At 35.6% G+C, this 19,253-nt stretch overlaps 1 long non-coding RNA gene across 1 annotated transcript; it reads left to right on the top strand.

Annotated features, from left to right (window-relative positions):
- The first annotated feature begins 16,171 nt into the window (after window positions 1–16,171).
- LOC131625059 (uncharacterized) lies at window positions 16,172–16,754 on the top strand. The gene is made up of 2 exons (XR_009290719.1): window positions 16,172–16,370; window positions 16,466–16,754. It is a non-coding gene; the product is annotated as an uncharacterized LOC131625059 (long non-coding RNA).
- Window positions 16,755–19,253: the final 2,499 nt, after the last annotated feature.

The raw sequence follows: 19,253 nt of genomic DNA, 5'->3' as shown, positions 1-19,253 counted from the left end.
AAGATGGCATGCAAACTGGCGCACTCTGTAGCCTCCGTTTCTGTCAAAATAATGGTGATATTGCATAAGGACCAAATCCACGATTTCTGGTCCAAAATTTCAGCTTGTGAAATCCTCACATTCGGTTCCTGCAAAGCGATGAATAACGATGCAAATTGATTACGCAATGGTTCGTTCTCTATCCAACGATCCGTCCAAAAAACAATATCAAAACCATTACCAAATTTGCACGATAAACACATGCAAAATCAGTTGGTTTCGGCTCCCCAAGCACCCAACATAATGCATAACAATGAATGCTTTGAGTTAACACTAAAGGAACCGTCTGCCCGAATTGCTAACTTGATGTCTCCATATTTATAAGATAAATTTTTATGCCATAAAGATTCCTTCTCAACCAAAATTCTCCAACCCCATTTACCCATTAGTGCTCTATTGAATAAGTCGCAATGCTTTAAACCAAGACCACCAGTAGATTTAGACATATAAATAGTCGACCAAGCCACCCAATTAATCCTTCTTAAATTTTCTGGATTCGAATTTAGAACCGAATTGAGCAAAGATACTCGACCTCTAAGATTTAGATGTTTTCCTTTCATGACACCATTCTATTTCTTACCTTTGCCAAAACTAATGCCGAAGAAGATAGCCTCCTTAGATTACAACCTATATGAATACCTAGAAACTTAAATGTTGGGGGACTGACAACACAATTTAAAAAATCAGAAGCCACCTGTAGAAAATCATGCTCAAAATTAATACTGATAATTCTACTCTTGCTAAAATTAATTGATAAACCTGAACATAGCTCGAAACCTCGAAGCAACACTTTAATCGTTCCTGAATTATCCCATGTAGGCTGCCCTAGAAGAATCGTATCATCAGCGAATTGAAAGAGCTCAACCTTGATGATATTGGCCAAAGAAATAATATGGTAATAATGACTAGCAATTGTGTTCTGCAGCAGGCCTACCGAACCTTCCGCTGCAGGAATATAGAGGAACAGAGAGAGTGAATCTCCTTGATGAATATCCTCAACTATATATATATATATATATATATATATATATATATATATACATAAATGCCCTTTTAGTCCCTATAAGTTAGCGAGTTTTTGATTTTCGTCCATGTAAGGTTTTTTTTTTAGTCCCTATATCTTACTTTTTGCTTGAGGTTTAGTCCCTAAAGCTAAAATTCGCAGGAAAATCCGCAGGTTTCCTGCGGATTTTGATTTTAGAGACTAAAACAAACGCGAAAGTGAAATATAGGGACTCATACAAAAAAAAACTTATAGGGATGAAAATCAAAAACTCACTAACTTACGGAGACCAAAAGTGCATTTAAGTTTGACACGAGGATGCTTAAGTTTGACACCAAAAGACCATTGTTGCAGGAGTTATTAGCAAAATACTAATAAAATATTATTATTTCGAGTTTGGAAAATTTTAAATTGGTTTAATTATAATTTTAGTCTTTTAATTTTTTTTTTTGAATTTTAGTTCCTCCATTTTAAAATTTGAAATTTAAGTCCTTTCTATAATTTTTAATTTTATTTTAGTCCTCTTCTAATGAAATCAAATTTTAATGATATAGTATTGCTAGTGATGACGTATGATTATTACATAGACCAGATTTTATCCCACGTCATTTTTTTCAAATTTATAATTAAATTATTTATTTCCAAATTGTTGGAAATTTCTTTATCCACCCTCTGTCTTCTTGGTGACTCCTGGTGAAAACCCCAAAATGCCCCCTGTTTCGGAAATGCATTTCCGAAATACAAAAAAATATTGTTTTCGGAGATGCATCTCCGAAAACGCCTTTTTTTTAAAAAAATTTGTCTTATTTCGGAAATGCATTTTTGAAAACAGGATTTCGGAAGTGCATTTCCGAAATACTGCGCGTTTTGCAGATTAAGCAAAACAGCCCCTCCCCCCAATTCATTTACCCTAAATCACCATCAACACTTTCTCAAAGAGATTTTTTGCAAAACCAAGTTCCTAGGCTACATCAAAGACTGTTTCTCCTTGCTCTACTACATTCAAAAGCTTCTCAATCACTTCAATTTGTAAGTTTCTTAACCTTTAGATCCATGATTGAAATGCATTTTAGGGTTGTTAGAAATTACAAAAATGATATAGGGGTAGGTTGTTAGTAGTATTTAGGTTGTTTAGAAGCATTATAACATGTTAGAACTTTGGATTTTGGGTTCTGCCATGGAAGTTGCAGAATTTGGCTTCGCAGGGATGTTTCAGAAGTTCATTTCCGAAAACACCTCCCTCACCAGTTTCGGAAATGAACTTCCGAAGTGTGTCCAGAATTGATTTTTTTTCAATTGTTTCGCATTCTTATGGATTTCAATTGTTTCAGGAATATGACAGGCAACCCAACACGCATCAGACAGGGGAGAGAGACCTAGACAGCGTCAGCTAGACGCGAGCGGGCGGCGCAGCTGGCATCGACGCAGGGACGGGGTCGTGTGCGAGTACCCGTGCAGATGGACAAGTGTACTTCCTCATATGGATCGAGGAGTCGTCTGGCTCGGGTCTCTTCTTCCCGCCAGCAAGAGGTACGAGAGGAGGAGGAGGAGGAGGATGAGGCAGTAAGATACCAGGAGGAGGAGGTGTAAGTACAAGCCTACACTCACCAAGGAGTTTTCGATTCGTGGCAAACATCATAAGTGAACAAATACAAAAGCACAAGTGAATGACTCAAGGAAAAATAGGTTTTCGGCTATCTAAGACACTTTAGGTCGACCTACCACATGCCTAGGTCAACCTGTAAAGCTTCATTTACTCAACTTATGGATTTGTATCAGTTAGGTCGACCCAGCTAGTCCATAGGTCGACTCAAACTGAAGCAAACAAAGAAGATTCACTTCTGTCCCATTTAGGTCGACTCAACCAAGCACCTAGGTCGACCTAAATTGAAGAAAAATCCCAAGAACCAGTTTCAACTAATCCTAGGTCGACCCAAAGCCCCAACAGGTCGACCCAACTGGCAACAATCATAACTTGGTTAAATCTGCTCCATTTAGGTCGACCTAATCAATGAAGTAGGTCGACCTATCACCTCCAAACTTGCCAAATCATGTGGTTGCTCTGCATCAAAGTACCAGCACCTATATATATCATTTTCTGATAATTATTCATTTTTGAACACCAACAACTGAAAGATACACAAAGGCTTCTCATCTTCGTTCTTCTTCTCAACTCCAACACAATTACACACAATCATTTTTGCGTTGAGAGTTTGCGATCAAGATCGATAACGTCCATGGAACGGAATTGAGGATTCCCAGTGGGTGAAGATTTGTGGGGTTTTTGGTGAATAAAATCTGCGGATTTTGTCCTCCAAGATTGGTGAATTTTGGGGGCTTTTATCAAGAGACTTCATCAAAGATTCAGCTGAGTGTGAAGATTGAAGAACAAGGGTTCGAGCAATTCAAAACACTGCAGAAAGGGAATCAAAGTGAAGCTCTTGGAAGACACTTGATCTGGTTCAAGATTAAGGGGAAAAAGATTCAAAGGATCAACATATTCGGTTTATCGTTATCGCTTTGTTATCTTCTTTGTATAAACTATTTTCAATCATAATGAAAGACATCCCAATTCCCGTTTGGAATTGGGGGCAGATGTAGTCGTAGCGAGGACGATCGGCGAACTGCCTGAACAAATATCGTGTTCTTATCGCTTTTATCTTTTTGTTTACGTTTCGCTTATTTCTGGTCATAATCGCAAATTGATCAAAGCTTCAAGTGTTAAACTTGTGTGATAATATTCTGCATAAACACCATAAGTCACCACACCTTGAATCATAATCAATTTGGACATTATCACCAAGTGTTTGATATATTGCTTCAACTATTATCAAGTCATTGCAAACAAAGTTAATCAAGCAAATAGTTAAACGATCTATATTAGCTTAACCGATTGATTCTCTAAGCGGTCTTTCATCGTTAATCCTTAACTGTTTTGTGGTTTAATCACATATCCGATTCTTTCAATAGTGGTTCGGAATAGACGTGAGTCGATCCCGAAACGCTTTCGCCTAAGTTTAAGATAAATCCGAAAAATTCTGAGGCATCTATTCACCCCCCCTCTAGATCGTTAAGCCTAGCGTCTAACAAGTGGCATCAAGAGCTCTGGTTGATTCCGTGCTACATGAAACACTTATTGGAAAAATGGCTTCCGGACCTAAAGGGGCTCACAATAGAGCTCCAGTTTTCAACGGTGAAAACTATGGCTATTGGAAGGATTGTATGTGCGTTCATATCAATGCCATTGATAGGAACATTTGGACAGCAATTGTTAATGGTCCTTTTAAAATTACCATGACAAATGCAGCTGGTGCTGTCATTCCTAAACCAGAAAATACTTGGGATGCTGAAGATGAAAAGAAATATGGATACGTTTGGAAAGCGAGAAATATTCTAATCTCAGCTCTAGGATTTGATGAATACTATCGTGTTTCCCATTGTAAATCCGCTAAAGCTATGTGGGACACATTGCAAGTTGCCAATGAGGGCACTGATGATGTCAAACTAGCTAGAATCAATACGTTAACTCAAGAGTTCGAACTCTTTCATATGGAAGATGGTGAATCCATTGAACATATGCAAAAGAGATTCGTACATCTTATAAATCGTTTAAATTCTCTTGATAGACCTGTTTCCAATGCAAATGCTACTAACAAAGTTTTAAGATGTTTAAACAGGGAATGGCAACCCAAGGTTACAGCCATAAAGGAAGCAAATGATCTAAATACCTTAGACATCACCACTCTCTTTGGTAAACTTGAAGAACATGAGCAACATCTTAAATTCCTTGACATGCATGAGAAAAAGGTAAAGAAAGATAAGAACATGGAGAAAGAGGTAGAGAATAAGTCAATAGCTCTAAAGGCTTCAAGCTCCAAGACCTCAAAGCAAGAGCAAGAGGATAGTGATGCTAGTGATGAGGAAGATTCGGATGATGAGGAAATGAGACTGTTCGTGCGAAGATACAACAAGTACATAAAGAAAAATGGAGCAAAACACTCCGGCAAAAGCTTGATTAACTATAGGAAGCAATTCAACAAGTCCAAACAAGATGATAACAATAAAGGAAAATCCAAAGGTCCTTGTTTCAATTGCGGCAAAGATGGTCATTACAAACCGGATTGTCCATATCTCAAGAAGAAGAAAGACAAGAATCAAAGCAAAAGTCGCAACAAGCCTAGAAGAGCTTATATAGCATGGGAAAGTGATTCCTCAAGTGAAGACTCATCAAGCGATGAAGAAGAATCGGCAAACTTATGTCTTACGGCTCATCAACACAAGAAAAAGAAACGTGTAAGTCATCCTAAACCTGAACTTGTAGATAAGGTATCTCATGCTCAATTAAAATTAGCTTTTGAAGAACTACATAGAGATGCAATTGAAGCTTTCAAACTTTTGGCCTCAAATAAGAAATTTTTTTCATATCTTGAATCGAAAGTTGAGAAGACCGAAAAGGATATGGAAGCTTTAAAACAATCTATGTTAGATATTCAAAAGAATGATATTGAGGAAGACCCTACATCATGGTTTGGTTGTGAGACATGTCACATTTGGCAAAAAGAAGTAAGAGATCTAAAGGCCAAATTAGATAAGGCTCTACAACCAAAAGTGACTTTTGCGGTTGATCCTAATAAGTTCAAAAGATCATATACTCCTTTATATAGCAAATATTCTTTTGTACCAAAAGTATCAACCAGCAAAACAACATATTCTCATCACATCACTTGTCACTATTGTTGCAAGAAGGGACACGCCATTGAAAAATGCAAATTTAGGAGGTTTTTAGTTCCTAAAGGAGTATTTCAATGGTTTCCTAAGTGCAACAATTTATGTACTCACTACCAAGGACCCACTGAAGATTGGGGACCTTCCACTCTAAATTAATTGTGCAGGAAAAGTGTCTTGACATTGCCGAAAGGTTGTGGTTCCTTGATAGCGGATGTTCAAGACACATGACAGGAGACATACCACTTTTTGTTGAGTTCCATGCAAACAAGAAGCGGTATGTCACCTATGAATACAACAATCGGGGAACTATGCTTGGTAAAGGAAGTGTAGGTAACTCATCTACCACAACAATATCTGATGTTTTTACTAGTAGAAGGTCTTAAACATAATCTCTTAAGTATTAGTCAATTGTGCAACAAAGATCTCAAAGTAACTTTCACAAATTCTGGTTGCACAATTGAACATATTAAGAAAAGAGACATTGTGTTTAATGACACATGAGTAAACTACATTTATATGCTAAAGCTGACGAAGGCATATTTCTTGGTTACTCTCAATCTAGTAAAGCATATAGGATTTACAACAAAAGACTACTTATAGTTGAAGAGTCAGTTCATGTGTCCTTTGATAAATCTTACTCAAAATGTGTCGAGAAAGGTATATCTTTTGATAGTGCAGGCCCATCTACTGAAGACATTGTCAAAGAAAAGGAAGACGAAAGTGAAGTTGCTAAAAAGGAAGATGCTGAGGAAGAGAAAGATGAATCTCATGATAATGTTGAAAAAGAAAGCATCTCAAACAACGAAGAACTTCCTAAGGCCTGGATAAATGTAAAAGATCATCCAATCGACAACATAATAGGCGACATCTCAAAGGGCGTTACAACACGCTCCAAGATAAGTAACTTTTGTCATCATTTTGCTTTTGTTTCACAAGTTGAGCCAAAAAATGCAAAGGACGCGTTACTTGATGAGCATTGGCTGATGGCCATGCAAGAAGAATTAAACCAATTTAAACGGAATGATGTTTGGAACCTTGTCCCTCATCCGGGAGAACATCAAGTAATCGGTACTAGATGGGTTTTTCGTAATAAACTTGATGAAAACGGAGTTATTACTAGAAAACAAGCTAGATTAGTAGCTCAAGGCTACAATCAAGAGGAAGGTATTGACTATGAAGAGACGTACGCTCCCGTAGCACGCCTCGAGGCAATTCGTCTCTTACTTGCTTATGCTTGCTCAAAAGACTTCAAACTCTTTCAAATGGATATTAAAAGTGCCTTTCTAAATGGCTACATTAATGAAGAGGTCTATGTATCTCAACCACCCGGTTTTGAAAATTACAAGTATCCAACACATGTTTATAAGTTGAAACGTGCTTTATACGGTCTCAAACAAGCCCCTAGGGCTTGGTATGAACGTTTAAGCAAATTTCTACTTAGTCAAGGATACTTTAGGGGTAAAGTTGATACTACTCTCTTCATTAAAAGAAAAGATAAAGATATACTTTTGGTTCAAGTTTATGTAGATGATATAATATTTGGGTCAACTAATGCAAAACTTGTCAAAGAATTTTCTAAGCTTATGCAGAGTGAATTTGAGATGAGCCTCATGGGAAAATTGAACTTCTTCCTTGGCCTACAAATCAAGCAACTTAGTCATGGAACTTTCGTAAGTCAAACCAAGTATTGCACATAATTGCTTAAGAGATTTGGAATGAGTGAGTCAAAGGAGATTGACACACCTATGGCAACAAATAGCAACCTAGACAAAGATGAAAAGGGTAAAGAGGTTGAAGTGAAATTGTACCGAGGCATGATAGGCTCAATATTGTATCTCACAGCTTCAAGACCGGACATCATGTTTAGTGTATGTATGTGCGCAAGATACCAATCGTGCCCAAAGGAATCACACCTAAAAGCTGTAAAACGAATTCTACGATATCTCCATGGAACTACTACATATGGTCTATGGTATCCTAAGGGAAATGAATGCTATTTGGTGGGATTCTCCGACTCAGACCGTGCTGGATGCAAATCTGACAGAAAGAGCACCAGTGGGACATGTCATCTATTATCAAATTCATTGATAAGTTGGCACAACAAGAAACAAGTATCAGTCGCGTTATCTACAACTGAGGCAGAATATGTAGCTGCCAGAAGTTGATGTGCTCAGATATTGTGGCTCAAGCAGCAGCTTATTGATTTTGGCATTAAGCTTGATAGAATACCTATCATGTGTGACAACACAAGCGCCATAAACTTAAGCAAGAATCCTGTTCTACACTCACGAACCAAGCATATCGAAATAAGGCATCACTTCCTAAGAGATCATGTAGAAAAAAGGGGAAGTCATATTCGAACATGTAGAGAGCAAGAGGCAATTAGCTGATATCTTCACCAAACCTCTTACAATAGAGCCGTTCTTCAACATTCGCAGAGAATTAGGGATATTGGATATCTCTAATTTGAGCTAAATATGGTTTTGTTTATATAATTATTTTATCTATATCTACTGATTATGCTCAAGCTAACTTTTTCTCTTAATATGAAGGTAGTACGCAATCAATCAAGGAACGTACTACATTGACAAGAGGAATACAATTTACCTTACATCATGATGACAAGATATCTGAAAATTGAGAAAGCGGTAACATGTTTGTTGTTCAATTCCAAAAATATTATTGATTCTATGATATGCTATCAATTGACACGTTTATAGTGACTTCATATATGCTTCTCCATATCTCTCACTTACATATATGTATTGCTCATCATTATCCAAGCATACATTTTACATTCATACGTCATTCCACTGCATTTCAAGCATTTGAAGCATTTTTGCATTGCATTTCATTTCTATCATGTTATTGCATCTTTTATTACTTGAACTTCAGCTTGGTTTGTACTTTTTAATATGCTTGGATATTATTTTCTACTTCTCTACTATTATGTTATGTAAGATATTGCTTTGTTAAGATTATTCTGTCACTCTCTCCTATTACTTTCTTGTTATCTATCTTTTGATGTTGTCAAAGGGGGAGTAGTTGAGAGTACGGGGGAGCTTACGCATACAAGTCCGGGGGAGCTTTCGTCATTCAACCAAATGTTTGCCATCATCAAAAAGGGGGAGTATGTAAGTACAAGCCTACACTCACCAAAGAGTTTTCGATTCATGGCAAACATCATAAGTGAACAAATACAAAAGCACAAGTGAATGACTCAAGGAAAATAGGTTTTTGGCTATCTAAGACACTTTAGGCCGACCTACCACGTGCCTAGGTCAACCTGTAAAGCTTCATTTACTCAGCTTATGGATTTGTATCAGTTAGGTCGACCCAACTAGTCCTTAGGTCGACTCAAACTGAAGCAAACAAAGAAGATTCACTTCTGTCCCATTTAGGTCGACTCAACCAAGCACCTAGGTCGACCTAAACTGAAGAAAAATCCCAAGAACCAGTTTCAACTGATCCTAGGTCGACCCAAAGCCCCAACAGTTCGACCCAACTGGCAACAATCATAACTTGGTTAAATCTGCTCCATTTAGGTCGACCTAATCAATGAAGTAGGTCGACCTATCTCCTCAAAACTTGCCAAATCATGTGGTTGCTCTGCATCAAAGTACCAACACCTATATATATCATTTTCTGATAATTATTCATTTTTGAACACCAACAACTGAAAGATACACAAAGGCTTCTCATCTTCGTTCTTCTTCTCAACTCCAACACAATTACACACAATCATTTTTGCGTTGAGAGTTTGCGATCAAGATCGATAACGTCCATGGAACGAAATTGAGGATTCCCAGTGGGTGAAGATTTGTGGGGGTTTTGGTGAATAAAATCTGCGGATTTTGTCCTCCAAGATTGGTGAATTTTGGGGGTTTTTATCAAGATACTTCATCAAAGATTCAGCTGAGTGTGAAGATTGAAGAACAAGGGTTCGAGCAATTCAAAACACTGCAGAAAGGGAATCAAAGTGAAGCTCTTGGAAGACACTTGATCTGGTTCAAGATTAAGGGGAAAAAGATTCAAAGGATCAACATATTCGGTTTATCGTTATCGCTTTGTTATCTTCTTTGTATAAACTATTTTCAATCATAATGAAAGACATCCCAATTCCCGTTTGGAATTGGGGGCAGATGTAGTCGTAGCGAGGACGATCGACGAACTTCCTGAACAAATATCGTGTTCTTATCGCTTTTATCTTTTCGTTTACATTTCTCTTATTTCTGGTCATAATCGCAAATTGATCAAAGCTTCAAGTGTTAAACTTGTGTGATAAGATTCTGCATAAACACCACAAGTCACCACACCTTGAATCATAATCAATTTGGACATTATCACCAAGTGTTTGATATATTGCTTCAACTATTATCAAGTCATTGCAAACAAAGTTAATCAAGCAAGTAGTTAAACGATCTATATTAGCTTAACCGATTGATTCTCTAAGCGGTCTTTCATCGTTAATCCTTAACTGTTTTGTTGTTTAATCACATATCCGATTCTTTCAATAGTGGTTCGGAATAGACGCGAGTCGATCCCGAAACGCTTTCGCCTAAGTTTAAGATAAATCCGAAAAATTCTGAGGCATCTATTCACCCCCCCTCTAGATCCTTAAGCCTAGCGTCTAACAAGTGGCATCAAGAGCTCTGGTTGATTCCGTGCTACGTGAAACACTTATTGGAAAAATGGCTTCTGGACCTAAAGGGGCTCACAATAGAGCTCCAGTTTTCAACGGTGAAAACTATGGCTATTGGAAGGATTGTATGTGCGTTCATATCAACATCATGGTGAGGTACCTCCCTGAGCGGTGCATGCGGCAGTTCGGATTTGTGCAGATGATACCCAGGTCACCTTTTGAGGCTTCTCCCGACACAGTTACCCGAGTGGAGCTTACTGGCATATTTGCGGATTGGGAGCGTCATATGGTCCCGGAGGAGTATCGTCGCATGCAGGTCACCCAGGACTGGCACAGTGTGGAGGGATATGTCACATGGTTCTATCGGGTGTCACATCCTCTGATGACACCCGACGCTCCCGACGCTCCTAGGCCAGCATACGAGGAGGTCTTGGAGAACCAGCATGCCGAGGATGACCATGTCTTTGATCTCCTGCCGATCTGCCAGCGGATAGAGCTGCTTGGGCGGGACGCGTTGGACCGAGGTATCATTGACCAGGGCGGTCCAGAGGCAGTCGCCGTGGTGGAGAGGATCGTCGGTGATGCGGGCCATGCGGCGGCATATAGGAGGCAGAGGAGGTCCCAGGGAGTGAGGGTTAGGCATACCCAGTAGGGGTTCGGGTTTATTTTTCTTGTATTCGGCTTGTATATTTCGCACACTATGACTCGTTTTGTATATATTATTCGGATTTTATTTATTATATTAGTATTTTATGTTGATATGTCGTTTATTTTGTTCGACGTTTTCGTTTTGTATATATTACTCGTTTTGTATATATTTTGTACGGGACTGTTAAGAAAAGCATAAAAAAAAAGAGACTTCTGCATAATTCGGAAATGCACTTTCGAAAATCACCAAAAATTGTGAAAAAAGTGTTTTCGGAAGTGAATCTCCGAAAACACCCCTCATTTGGTGTTTTCGGAAGTGCACTTCCGAAGTCTGGAAAAATTTTTTTAAAAAAAAACTTCGAAGATGCATCTTCGAAGCAGGGGCAAGTTGGGGTTTTCGCTGGAGGTCACCCCATAGAAAGTGGATAAAAATATTTTCAAATTGTTTCATTTGCTCCATGTACGTATGATCTCGCTGCACAAACTTTTCCATAAAGCTAAATGTAAAAAGATAAAGAAAAAAGTAACATGAAAAAAAAGAACATACCTTCATTTTGGTGATAATTACTCAATGAGATTTTTCTCTCTCTCTCTTTTTGATGAAAACCAAAGTATGTAGTTTAGAGTGTTTTGAATTGGTTATGTTATGGTTTAGACTAAATAGCCTTTTTAATTTCGTGAATAATTTCACATAGTTTTAGTTTAGAGTGTTTTGAATTGCATGTGGTTTAGACGTACTAAATATTTTCATTATATGCAAATGTATTGGGAATTGTTTCTAGGCTGATACAAGTGGAGAAATTTAACAGTGCTTGACCATGCATTTTACATGTGGAAGCCAAAAGAAAAGAAAATGTAATTAATCTAAAAAATAAAGAAGAAGATACAATTAATATGTAAATAATCTGGGAGTTTCTAAGAAAAAAAATTGCAGCTCAGTTGGCAATTTGATTCAGTTTTATCTTAATCTTATATATAAATCCAAGGTTGTCATGATGGCAACCCTAGTCACGTGTCATTATAATAATCATTCCATAGCCACGTGTCATCATAATAGTCTTTTTTAACAAAAAAAACCCTAATGTGTCATTTACTAAATTGACCCTGTATTAAAAATAAATAATAATAATAATAATATAACATAAATAATAATAATAATAATAATAATAATAATAATAATAATAATAATATAATATTTTAACAATACTATTAATAATTTGTAACTCTCAATTATAATTGCTAGCATTTTCATGATACAAAAGTTTTCATAATATTTAAAATTTTATTTTCTCTTTTTTCACTCCATAAATTTATTTAATATAATAATAATAATAATATTTTATTATTTAATATTTTGTAACTCTCAAAATTTATTTTTCTCTTTTTTCACTCCATATATTTATTTAATATATTAATTTTTGTTTATATATATTTTATGTTTATATTTTTATGCTAGCTCACAAGACTAAATTGTATGCATAAGATCAATTTGTGGTTTGTGCTTTTAGAAGGTATTCGCAATAATATCTATTTGGAAGATATAGTCATTTATTTTGGTTTGTGGTTTTAGAAGGTATATATACTTATGCTAGCTCACAATAATATATTAAATTTTATTAATATATGTTATATATATATATATATATATATATATATATATATATATATATATATATATATATATATATATATATATATATATATATTAGATTAACTTTTTAAATGTCAATTTAAACAAAAATTTCTAAATTTTTCAATATTTTATATAAAATCAAGCATATAAGTTAAATTTATACCTATTATTAATATTTTAAAATTCAAAGAAATAAATATATACGTATTTTAAATTTTATTCACATACAATTTTTATTCTCATTCAATTTTATTAGATATGAATATTGTAACTTAATAACTTTTAATAATAAATGTGTAACAACTCTAATATTAATAGCATGTCTAATAATAATTATTGTTTTTTATTTATTTTTAATTAAATTTATTACATAAACCTCTAAAATACTATTTTTATATTATCATTTATATGTGACTATTCACTAACTTATAACATTGATAAAAAAAATTAATTAACAAATTGATTAATTATTATTTTATTAATTGGAAATAAATTTATAACTTATTCCTTTAATTGGAAATAAATTTATAACTTAAACCTTTTATGAATTATTATTCATATGTGACCATTCACTAAATTATACATTAATGTAAAATTTTAATTAATAAATTGATTATTTATTATTTTCATTAATTGTTAATTTTTCATCCATGATTTTTATTGTATATATAAATATGTGATTCTGAGCCATCTTCACTTTCTTAAAAAAAAATACTTTAGTCTTTATTTTGTATAATATTCTTTTTTTTTTCTCTTTGCAATGTCAAGGTTTTGAAGATTTATAAGAGATATCTATTGGAAGGTCGATTCATATGCGTAAAAAAATTTATCGCTTTTATGTTTTATTTTCCTTATTCATTTTCTTTTGATCTTCGACATCATAATTTTGAATTACTCTTTTGAAATGGATTGTGTTACAGAAAATAGTTTGATAATTCTAATATTAATTATATATGAATGTTGTAGAAAACGATTCTTATATTATATATAAACAACACTATTGTGAAGCTTCTTCTGTTTGCCTTTATATGAATTTTAATGTGTAAATTATAAAATTAATAGTTGTGTACTTCTCTTCAATCAAACAGTTAATCATAGATGTTTGAAGAACTCTGAAGTAGGTGCTGAACATAGAACATGAAGAAAAGGTAGCCTTTGAAGTATTTTCATTTAGAAGATCTAATGATCATGTTGTTTTTGTTGGAGGTAGTAAAGGATTGTTTTTATCTTAATGCTACTAAAAAAAATTCGTTATTGTTTTTTCTTTTCAATTTAACATGTGGATTAACAACAAACAATTTTTTTAGATATTTTCGAATAATTTTATAAAGGTTCGTTGCTTAAGTTTTTTTTTTTTGAATAATTTTATAAAGATTTATTGTTTAAGTTTCTTTTACCTCATATCCTTCCATGTTTTTGTGTTAAGAATGATAATACTAATGATATTAGAATTATAATGACTCCTAAGTAATTTAAATATTTAATTTATTTTTTTTATTAAATAAATTATTTTAAAAGATAAAATGATTTATACAATAAAATGTATAATTTCTTACAAATAAAAGTCTACATAATTTATATATGTAAGTAGATATAACAAGAATTTGTGTAATTAACTTTACATATTATATACTAAAAAAATATAAGTATTTTAGACATTGTAACCTTTAATTCGAAAAAAAGTAAGACGGTGGATCTAAATTATTATTTGTTAATTGAAACATGTAGTTGTTAACTAATATTTTCGCAATGTCTTCTATACAATCATAGAGAGAATAAATTATCTATGTATAAATATCCTACTAAAGTCAAGTAATGAATCACAATAGGTAGGATGATGCTTTGGAGTTAATTTGGAAGATGGAGGTGTCTTTTAGGATTAAAAGCTTCGGTTGGAGGCTTTTAGCGAATAGGCTTCTCACAAAAGATCAATTAGTGTATAGAGGTATTAACATAACTTCTTCTAATTTAAAGTGTGTTTTTTGTGATATGCATTTGGAAGATAGGGACCATATTTTCTTCAAATGCAATATGATTAAATTTGTTTGGAAAGAGATTGCTAAGTGGGTGGATTTTCTGGGTTGGAATATGGAATATGGAAGAATGATTAAATTTATGGAATGACATTCGATGGGCCGTGTCAAAAGAATTAAAGAAGGTGAATTCGATGGGCCGTGTCAAAAGAATTAAAGAAGGCGAATTGAGGGTGGTTTGGTTAGCCACTTCTTGGATTATTTGGTTGACAAGAAATGGTTTTTCCTTTAGGAATGAGGTTTGGAATGTTACTAACATGATTTGGAATATCAAGATTTTGATATGGATATGGTTTTTTTTTTTTTTGAGATATTGCACATTCCAATTATAGTTTTTACGAGTTTAACAAAGACCCGGTGTCTTTTATGTCATAAGTTTAATTGGTTTGTAATATCTTTCTTTGACGGTTTTATTCCGTTTCATGTGTATCAAGGTTTGAGAACCCTTAGTTCTCCTATATATAAAATTCTTGCTTACAAAAAAAAGTTAATGAATCACAAAATATTATATTCGTTTTTCCCATAAAATCAATAAATATAACATATTTTTACATTTCAATAAAAAAAAATATCATTCTTTCGGTTCAATGCCAAACTATCTAACTACAATATAATAAAAGACTAAAGTTTATTCATAATAGAAAATAAATTGCATTATAATATTTGATAAATATATGGTCTAAAAAAGAAATTTGAAATTAATACTATAAATTGCTTTTGTTAATATACATTATAAATCAGAATTATTTTATAAAATTTTCTTAAAAATAGCCTACTCACTATCTCATATATTATGTATGGAAGAACTACTAAAATAACAACTTTAATAAAAAAAAGTTATTAATAATAAAAATTATAATATAAATACAAAATATAGGATTTTAGATAAAATATATTAAAATATTATATGATTTCTCTTTAAGGATCAAATTTGAAATATCAAATTTAAAAATAATCAAACTTATAAGTTAAAACAATAAAAATTCTCATACTTCTAAATATTATTCTTAATTTTAAATAGATAAAAATTAAATATAATATTTTTAGTATATTTTAAAACATATTCAATTACTATATTAAATTATATATATTTTATAAAATATTTAATCTATATATTTTAATTACATCCGTGCAACGCACGGGTAATTTACCTAGTTAAATTAAATTGTTTTACTTGGTGGCTGTGATCCTTTATGGAATGTTATATATTGTGACGATGGCATATGTGAGTGATATATAACAATACATTACTATGATACATCCACTTAATGCGTATACGTGTTATCCAAAAAAATAATTTATATTTTGTTTTGTCCTTTCCTATCCCAAGAAGTTATAAATATGTGGAAATTTAGTTGAAAACAAGTCCTAATTTGACTTCTTTATCGTTCAAAGAGACCACCACAATACATTAATATACACAAGGGACATTTAGCATTAATTAGAATCTTAAAATGTTTTTCTTACAATTTCAAGAGAGTTAAAAGTTATTTTATTGGTGTAAGCAAAGGATGAAATCTATAATTATAAATAAGTAAAATCATTTATTAAATGGAAAGTTAAGAAATATGGCTAATATTATTAAGTTTGTTTATGCGATGATTATCATTCTTTCTCTATTTTTCGCTGTAACAAATGTTGAATGTAAGTTATTTTTTAAAACTTCTTTATTTATTTTTTACATAATATTTTTTAAAATTTCCTAATTTACATTACTTTATAATATTTTTTCCTTGCAGCATTGCACAAAAATAGACATTGTTTTGAAGATTCAGATTGTATTAAAGAGAATTGTAGAAGACCTACGGTAAACAGATGTGTCGGACGTTTGTGTAAATGTATAGCAGTATTTCAAAAACCCCTATCAAAGAGTACCTGAATTCAGAAATTTTAGTCACGTAGTTATATATTAGGGTCTTAAAATAATATATTTACTTCCTTATGTAATTTCAATATGGTATTTTTATGATTTTGTAATTTAAGATGATGGATATGAAATAAAATAAGTTAGCAAATCATATTTATTAAGTTATTTTTCTTCTTTTTACTATTAGAATTGTTAGACATACTCAGTAGCCTTAAATTGAGAATTTTATGTTTTCACACACTCATTACTATCTATCATAATATCTTCAATATTTAAGTTGAAAATAAATTATTCATGAAGTTACCATGTTTATTTATGACACGATATTTTTATAAATGAGATTTTTCTATTACTCGACTCACATGTTGTTTAAAATTATAATATTAAATTAATATTGATCGTACCTGATCAAAAGAATCGTCGTAGGCTGCTCGGACTGGATCTTCTAGGAAGGAGAAAAGGGGGGGTGTACCTGCAAGGTACTCCAATGCCAAAGTAAGTTGACGAGCAAAGGAGCGCAAGTACTAGCTAAGAGTGAGTAAGAATTGAATACCTGACCCTCTAATCAAAGAGGGTATATATAGCCCCCAGCGCTGGGCCATGATCTCGCTATTGGGTTGGATCCCAAGCCCAACTAGGAGACTGCCAGGTTTCCTGAGCGGAAATATCGGAGGTGCGTGTATGCCCTCTGTCCTGGTTAACCGCTCCGAAGTTCCAGGGAGACGCGGTCTTTCAGGAGCCACGTGGAATCCGAGTTGTTCGGAGGGTTGAATATGAAGGAACCCTGCGCGGAGCAGAGTCCTCGGCAACGAAGGTGTTTGCGGGGTCGTCAGTGCCGAGCATGTCGGTGTCATATGCTCGGGGATATAGGGCAGCCGAGCATGTCTAAGGTGGGCATCCTATCTGCGTAGGAGGGCCGCAGAGGAACGTGGGCCTCTGAGGTTTATTGGGCCGAAAATCATAGTGGGCCTAACCTTGGCCCAGTCCAGAACAGGAGCCCCCCAAGTCGGAGTTTTCTGGTCAAGAAGCTGTGACTTTACCTGATGCTCGGGCCGGGGAGATGCTCGATGAGATGGTTCCTCGTCGACCAGATGTGCTCGGAGGAACTGCCTGTGGAGGGACGAAACGTCGCGCGTGGGCGACACACGCTGACGTGGCATAGGTAATAATGACCTAGGGTCTAGGAGGCGGCGCTTGTCAGGAGAAGCGACGCTTCGCCTTCCGAGCCCTTTCCCTATAAAAGGGGGCGAATCCTCTCATTTGGAAGTTTCACTCTCTCTGTTTACATGCTCGGCATCAGACAAGCGTTCCTCGGAAGATACTCTTCCAGATTGTTCACCATCCCGTTCGTCTACCGAGAAGCTCATCCGGTTATCATCATCATGTCTTCACGTAAGTCCGCTTCCCTCTTCGTTGTTTTATTTTCCTTAGGGTTTGTGCGCTTTTGTGCGCTTTATTTTCGCGGTCGTCGTCGTAAACGTAGGCTGGGTCCGACGAGAGGTTGTCGCTTCCTCCCTGGGTTATCCAGGCGATGCCCGGGGGTTAGCGTGGGTCGGTGGACCAGATGACGTAGGCGTTGGACCGTTGTGCCTGTTCGGATACGATTTTTCATTGCCGTGTCACGTCATTTCGCGAGTCCTCGGCTGACGGGCGTCTTTCCTCGATGGGGGTTTAGCCGGGGGCTCCGCCGCTCCTGCTCTACCCTTTCGCTTGCATTGCGGTGGAAGGGTGGATTTGATGAACTGTCGAATTCAATTTCTCCCTTCTGCGTGCAGGTGAATCTGATTCGAGCGCTAGCTCGGAGTCCAGCTCGGGATCTGATTCGTCGTGGAGTAGCGAGTCGGACGCCTCAACGGCCACAAGTTCAGACGTCGAGATCATCGAGGATCAACATGCTCCCTCTCTGATCGACGACGACCATGTTGATTCTCCCGGCCCGGACGCCGAGGGAGGGGTCTCCCCAATGCCCTTGTTTAGTTACGAATGCACGGTTGCGGCCGACTGGATAGCCGAGGAAGCCTTAACGGTCACTTCCCGATACACTGAGTCTCTAGACGGGGTCTTTACAGAAATCGAGGTTTTGAGAGAGGGCGAAGCGCCGAATTACCAAGTGACGTGCCCGTCTCAGGACGAGCGCATATGCTCTCGGTTCAACGGGGATGGCTTTGCGATGTATGAATATGTGTTCAAGGAGCTCGGCTTCCGACTGCCCTTCTCTGACTTTCAGAAATCGATGATGGCGTTTCTAAATTTGGCGCCGTCCCAATTGCATCCCAATGCTTTTGCTTTTATGCGAGCATTCGAGATTGTCTGTGATTATTTGGGTATTGGTGCCACGACCGCATTGTTCGGCCGGTGTTTTCGTGTTCAAAGGCAGGCGGCAGACGGGCGATATGGTTGGGTCTCGTTCAAAAATGCCGAGCGGAAGCTCTTCGGGATGTACACTGACTCTGTGAAAGGTTTCAAGGACCGATACTTTGTCGTTCGTCCGCTCAGCCCGGCGGCTTACTACGATGTGTCGGATTCCGTGGTCCTTCATGACGCCGACGGGGAGTTAGTGAGGGGTGAGGACGGGCAGGTAGCAAGGGAATTCTGTACGAGGTTCCCATTTTTCTGGTGGAAAGGTCACTTCTCGTCTCCCCCTAAACATTACGTTTGGG

The sequence above is a fragment of the Vicia villosa genome, unplaced genomic scaffold (assembly GCF_029867415.1).
Source record: "Vicia villosa cultivar HV-30 ecotype Madison, WI unplaced genomic scaffold, Vvil1.0 ctg.000182F_1_1, whole genome shotgun sequence".
Taxonomy (NCBI): domain Eukaryota; kingdom Viridiplantae; phylum Streptophyta; class Magnoliopsida; order Fabales; family Fabaceae; genus Vicia; species Vicia villosa.
Note: the sequence above shows the minus strand (reverse complement) of the source record. Positions and strands in the feature narration are given on the sequence as shown.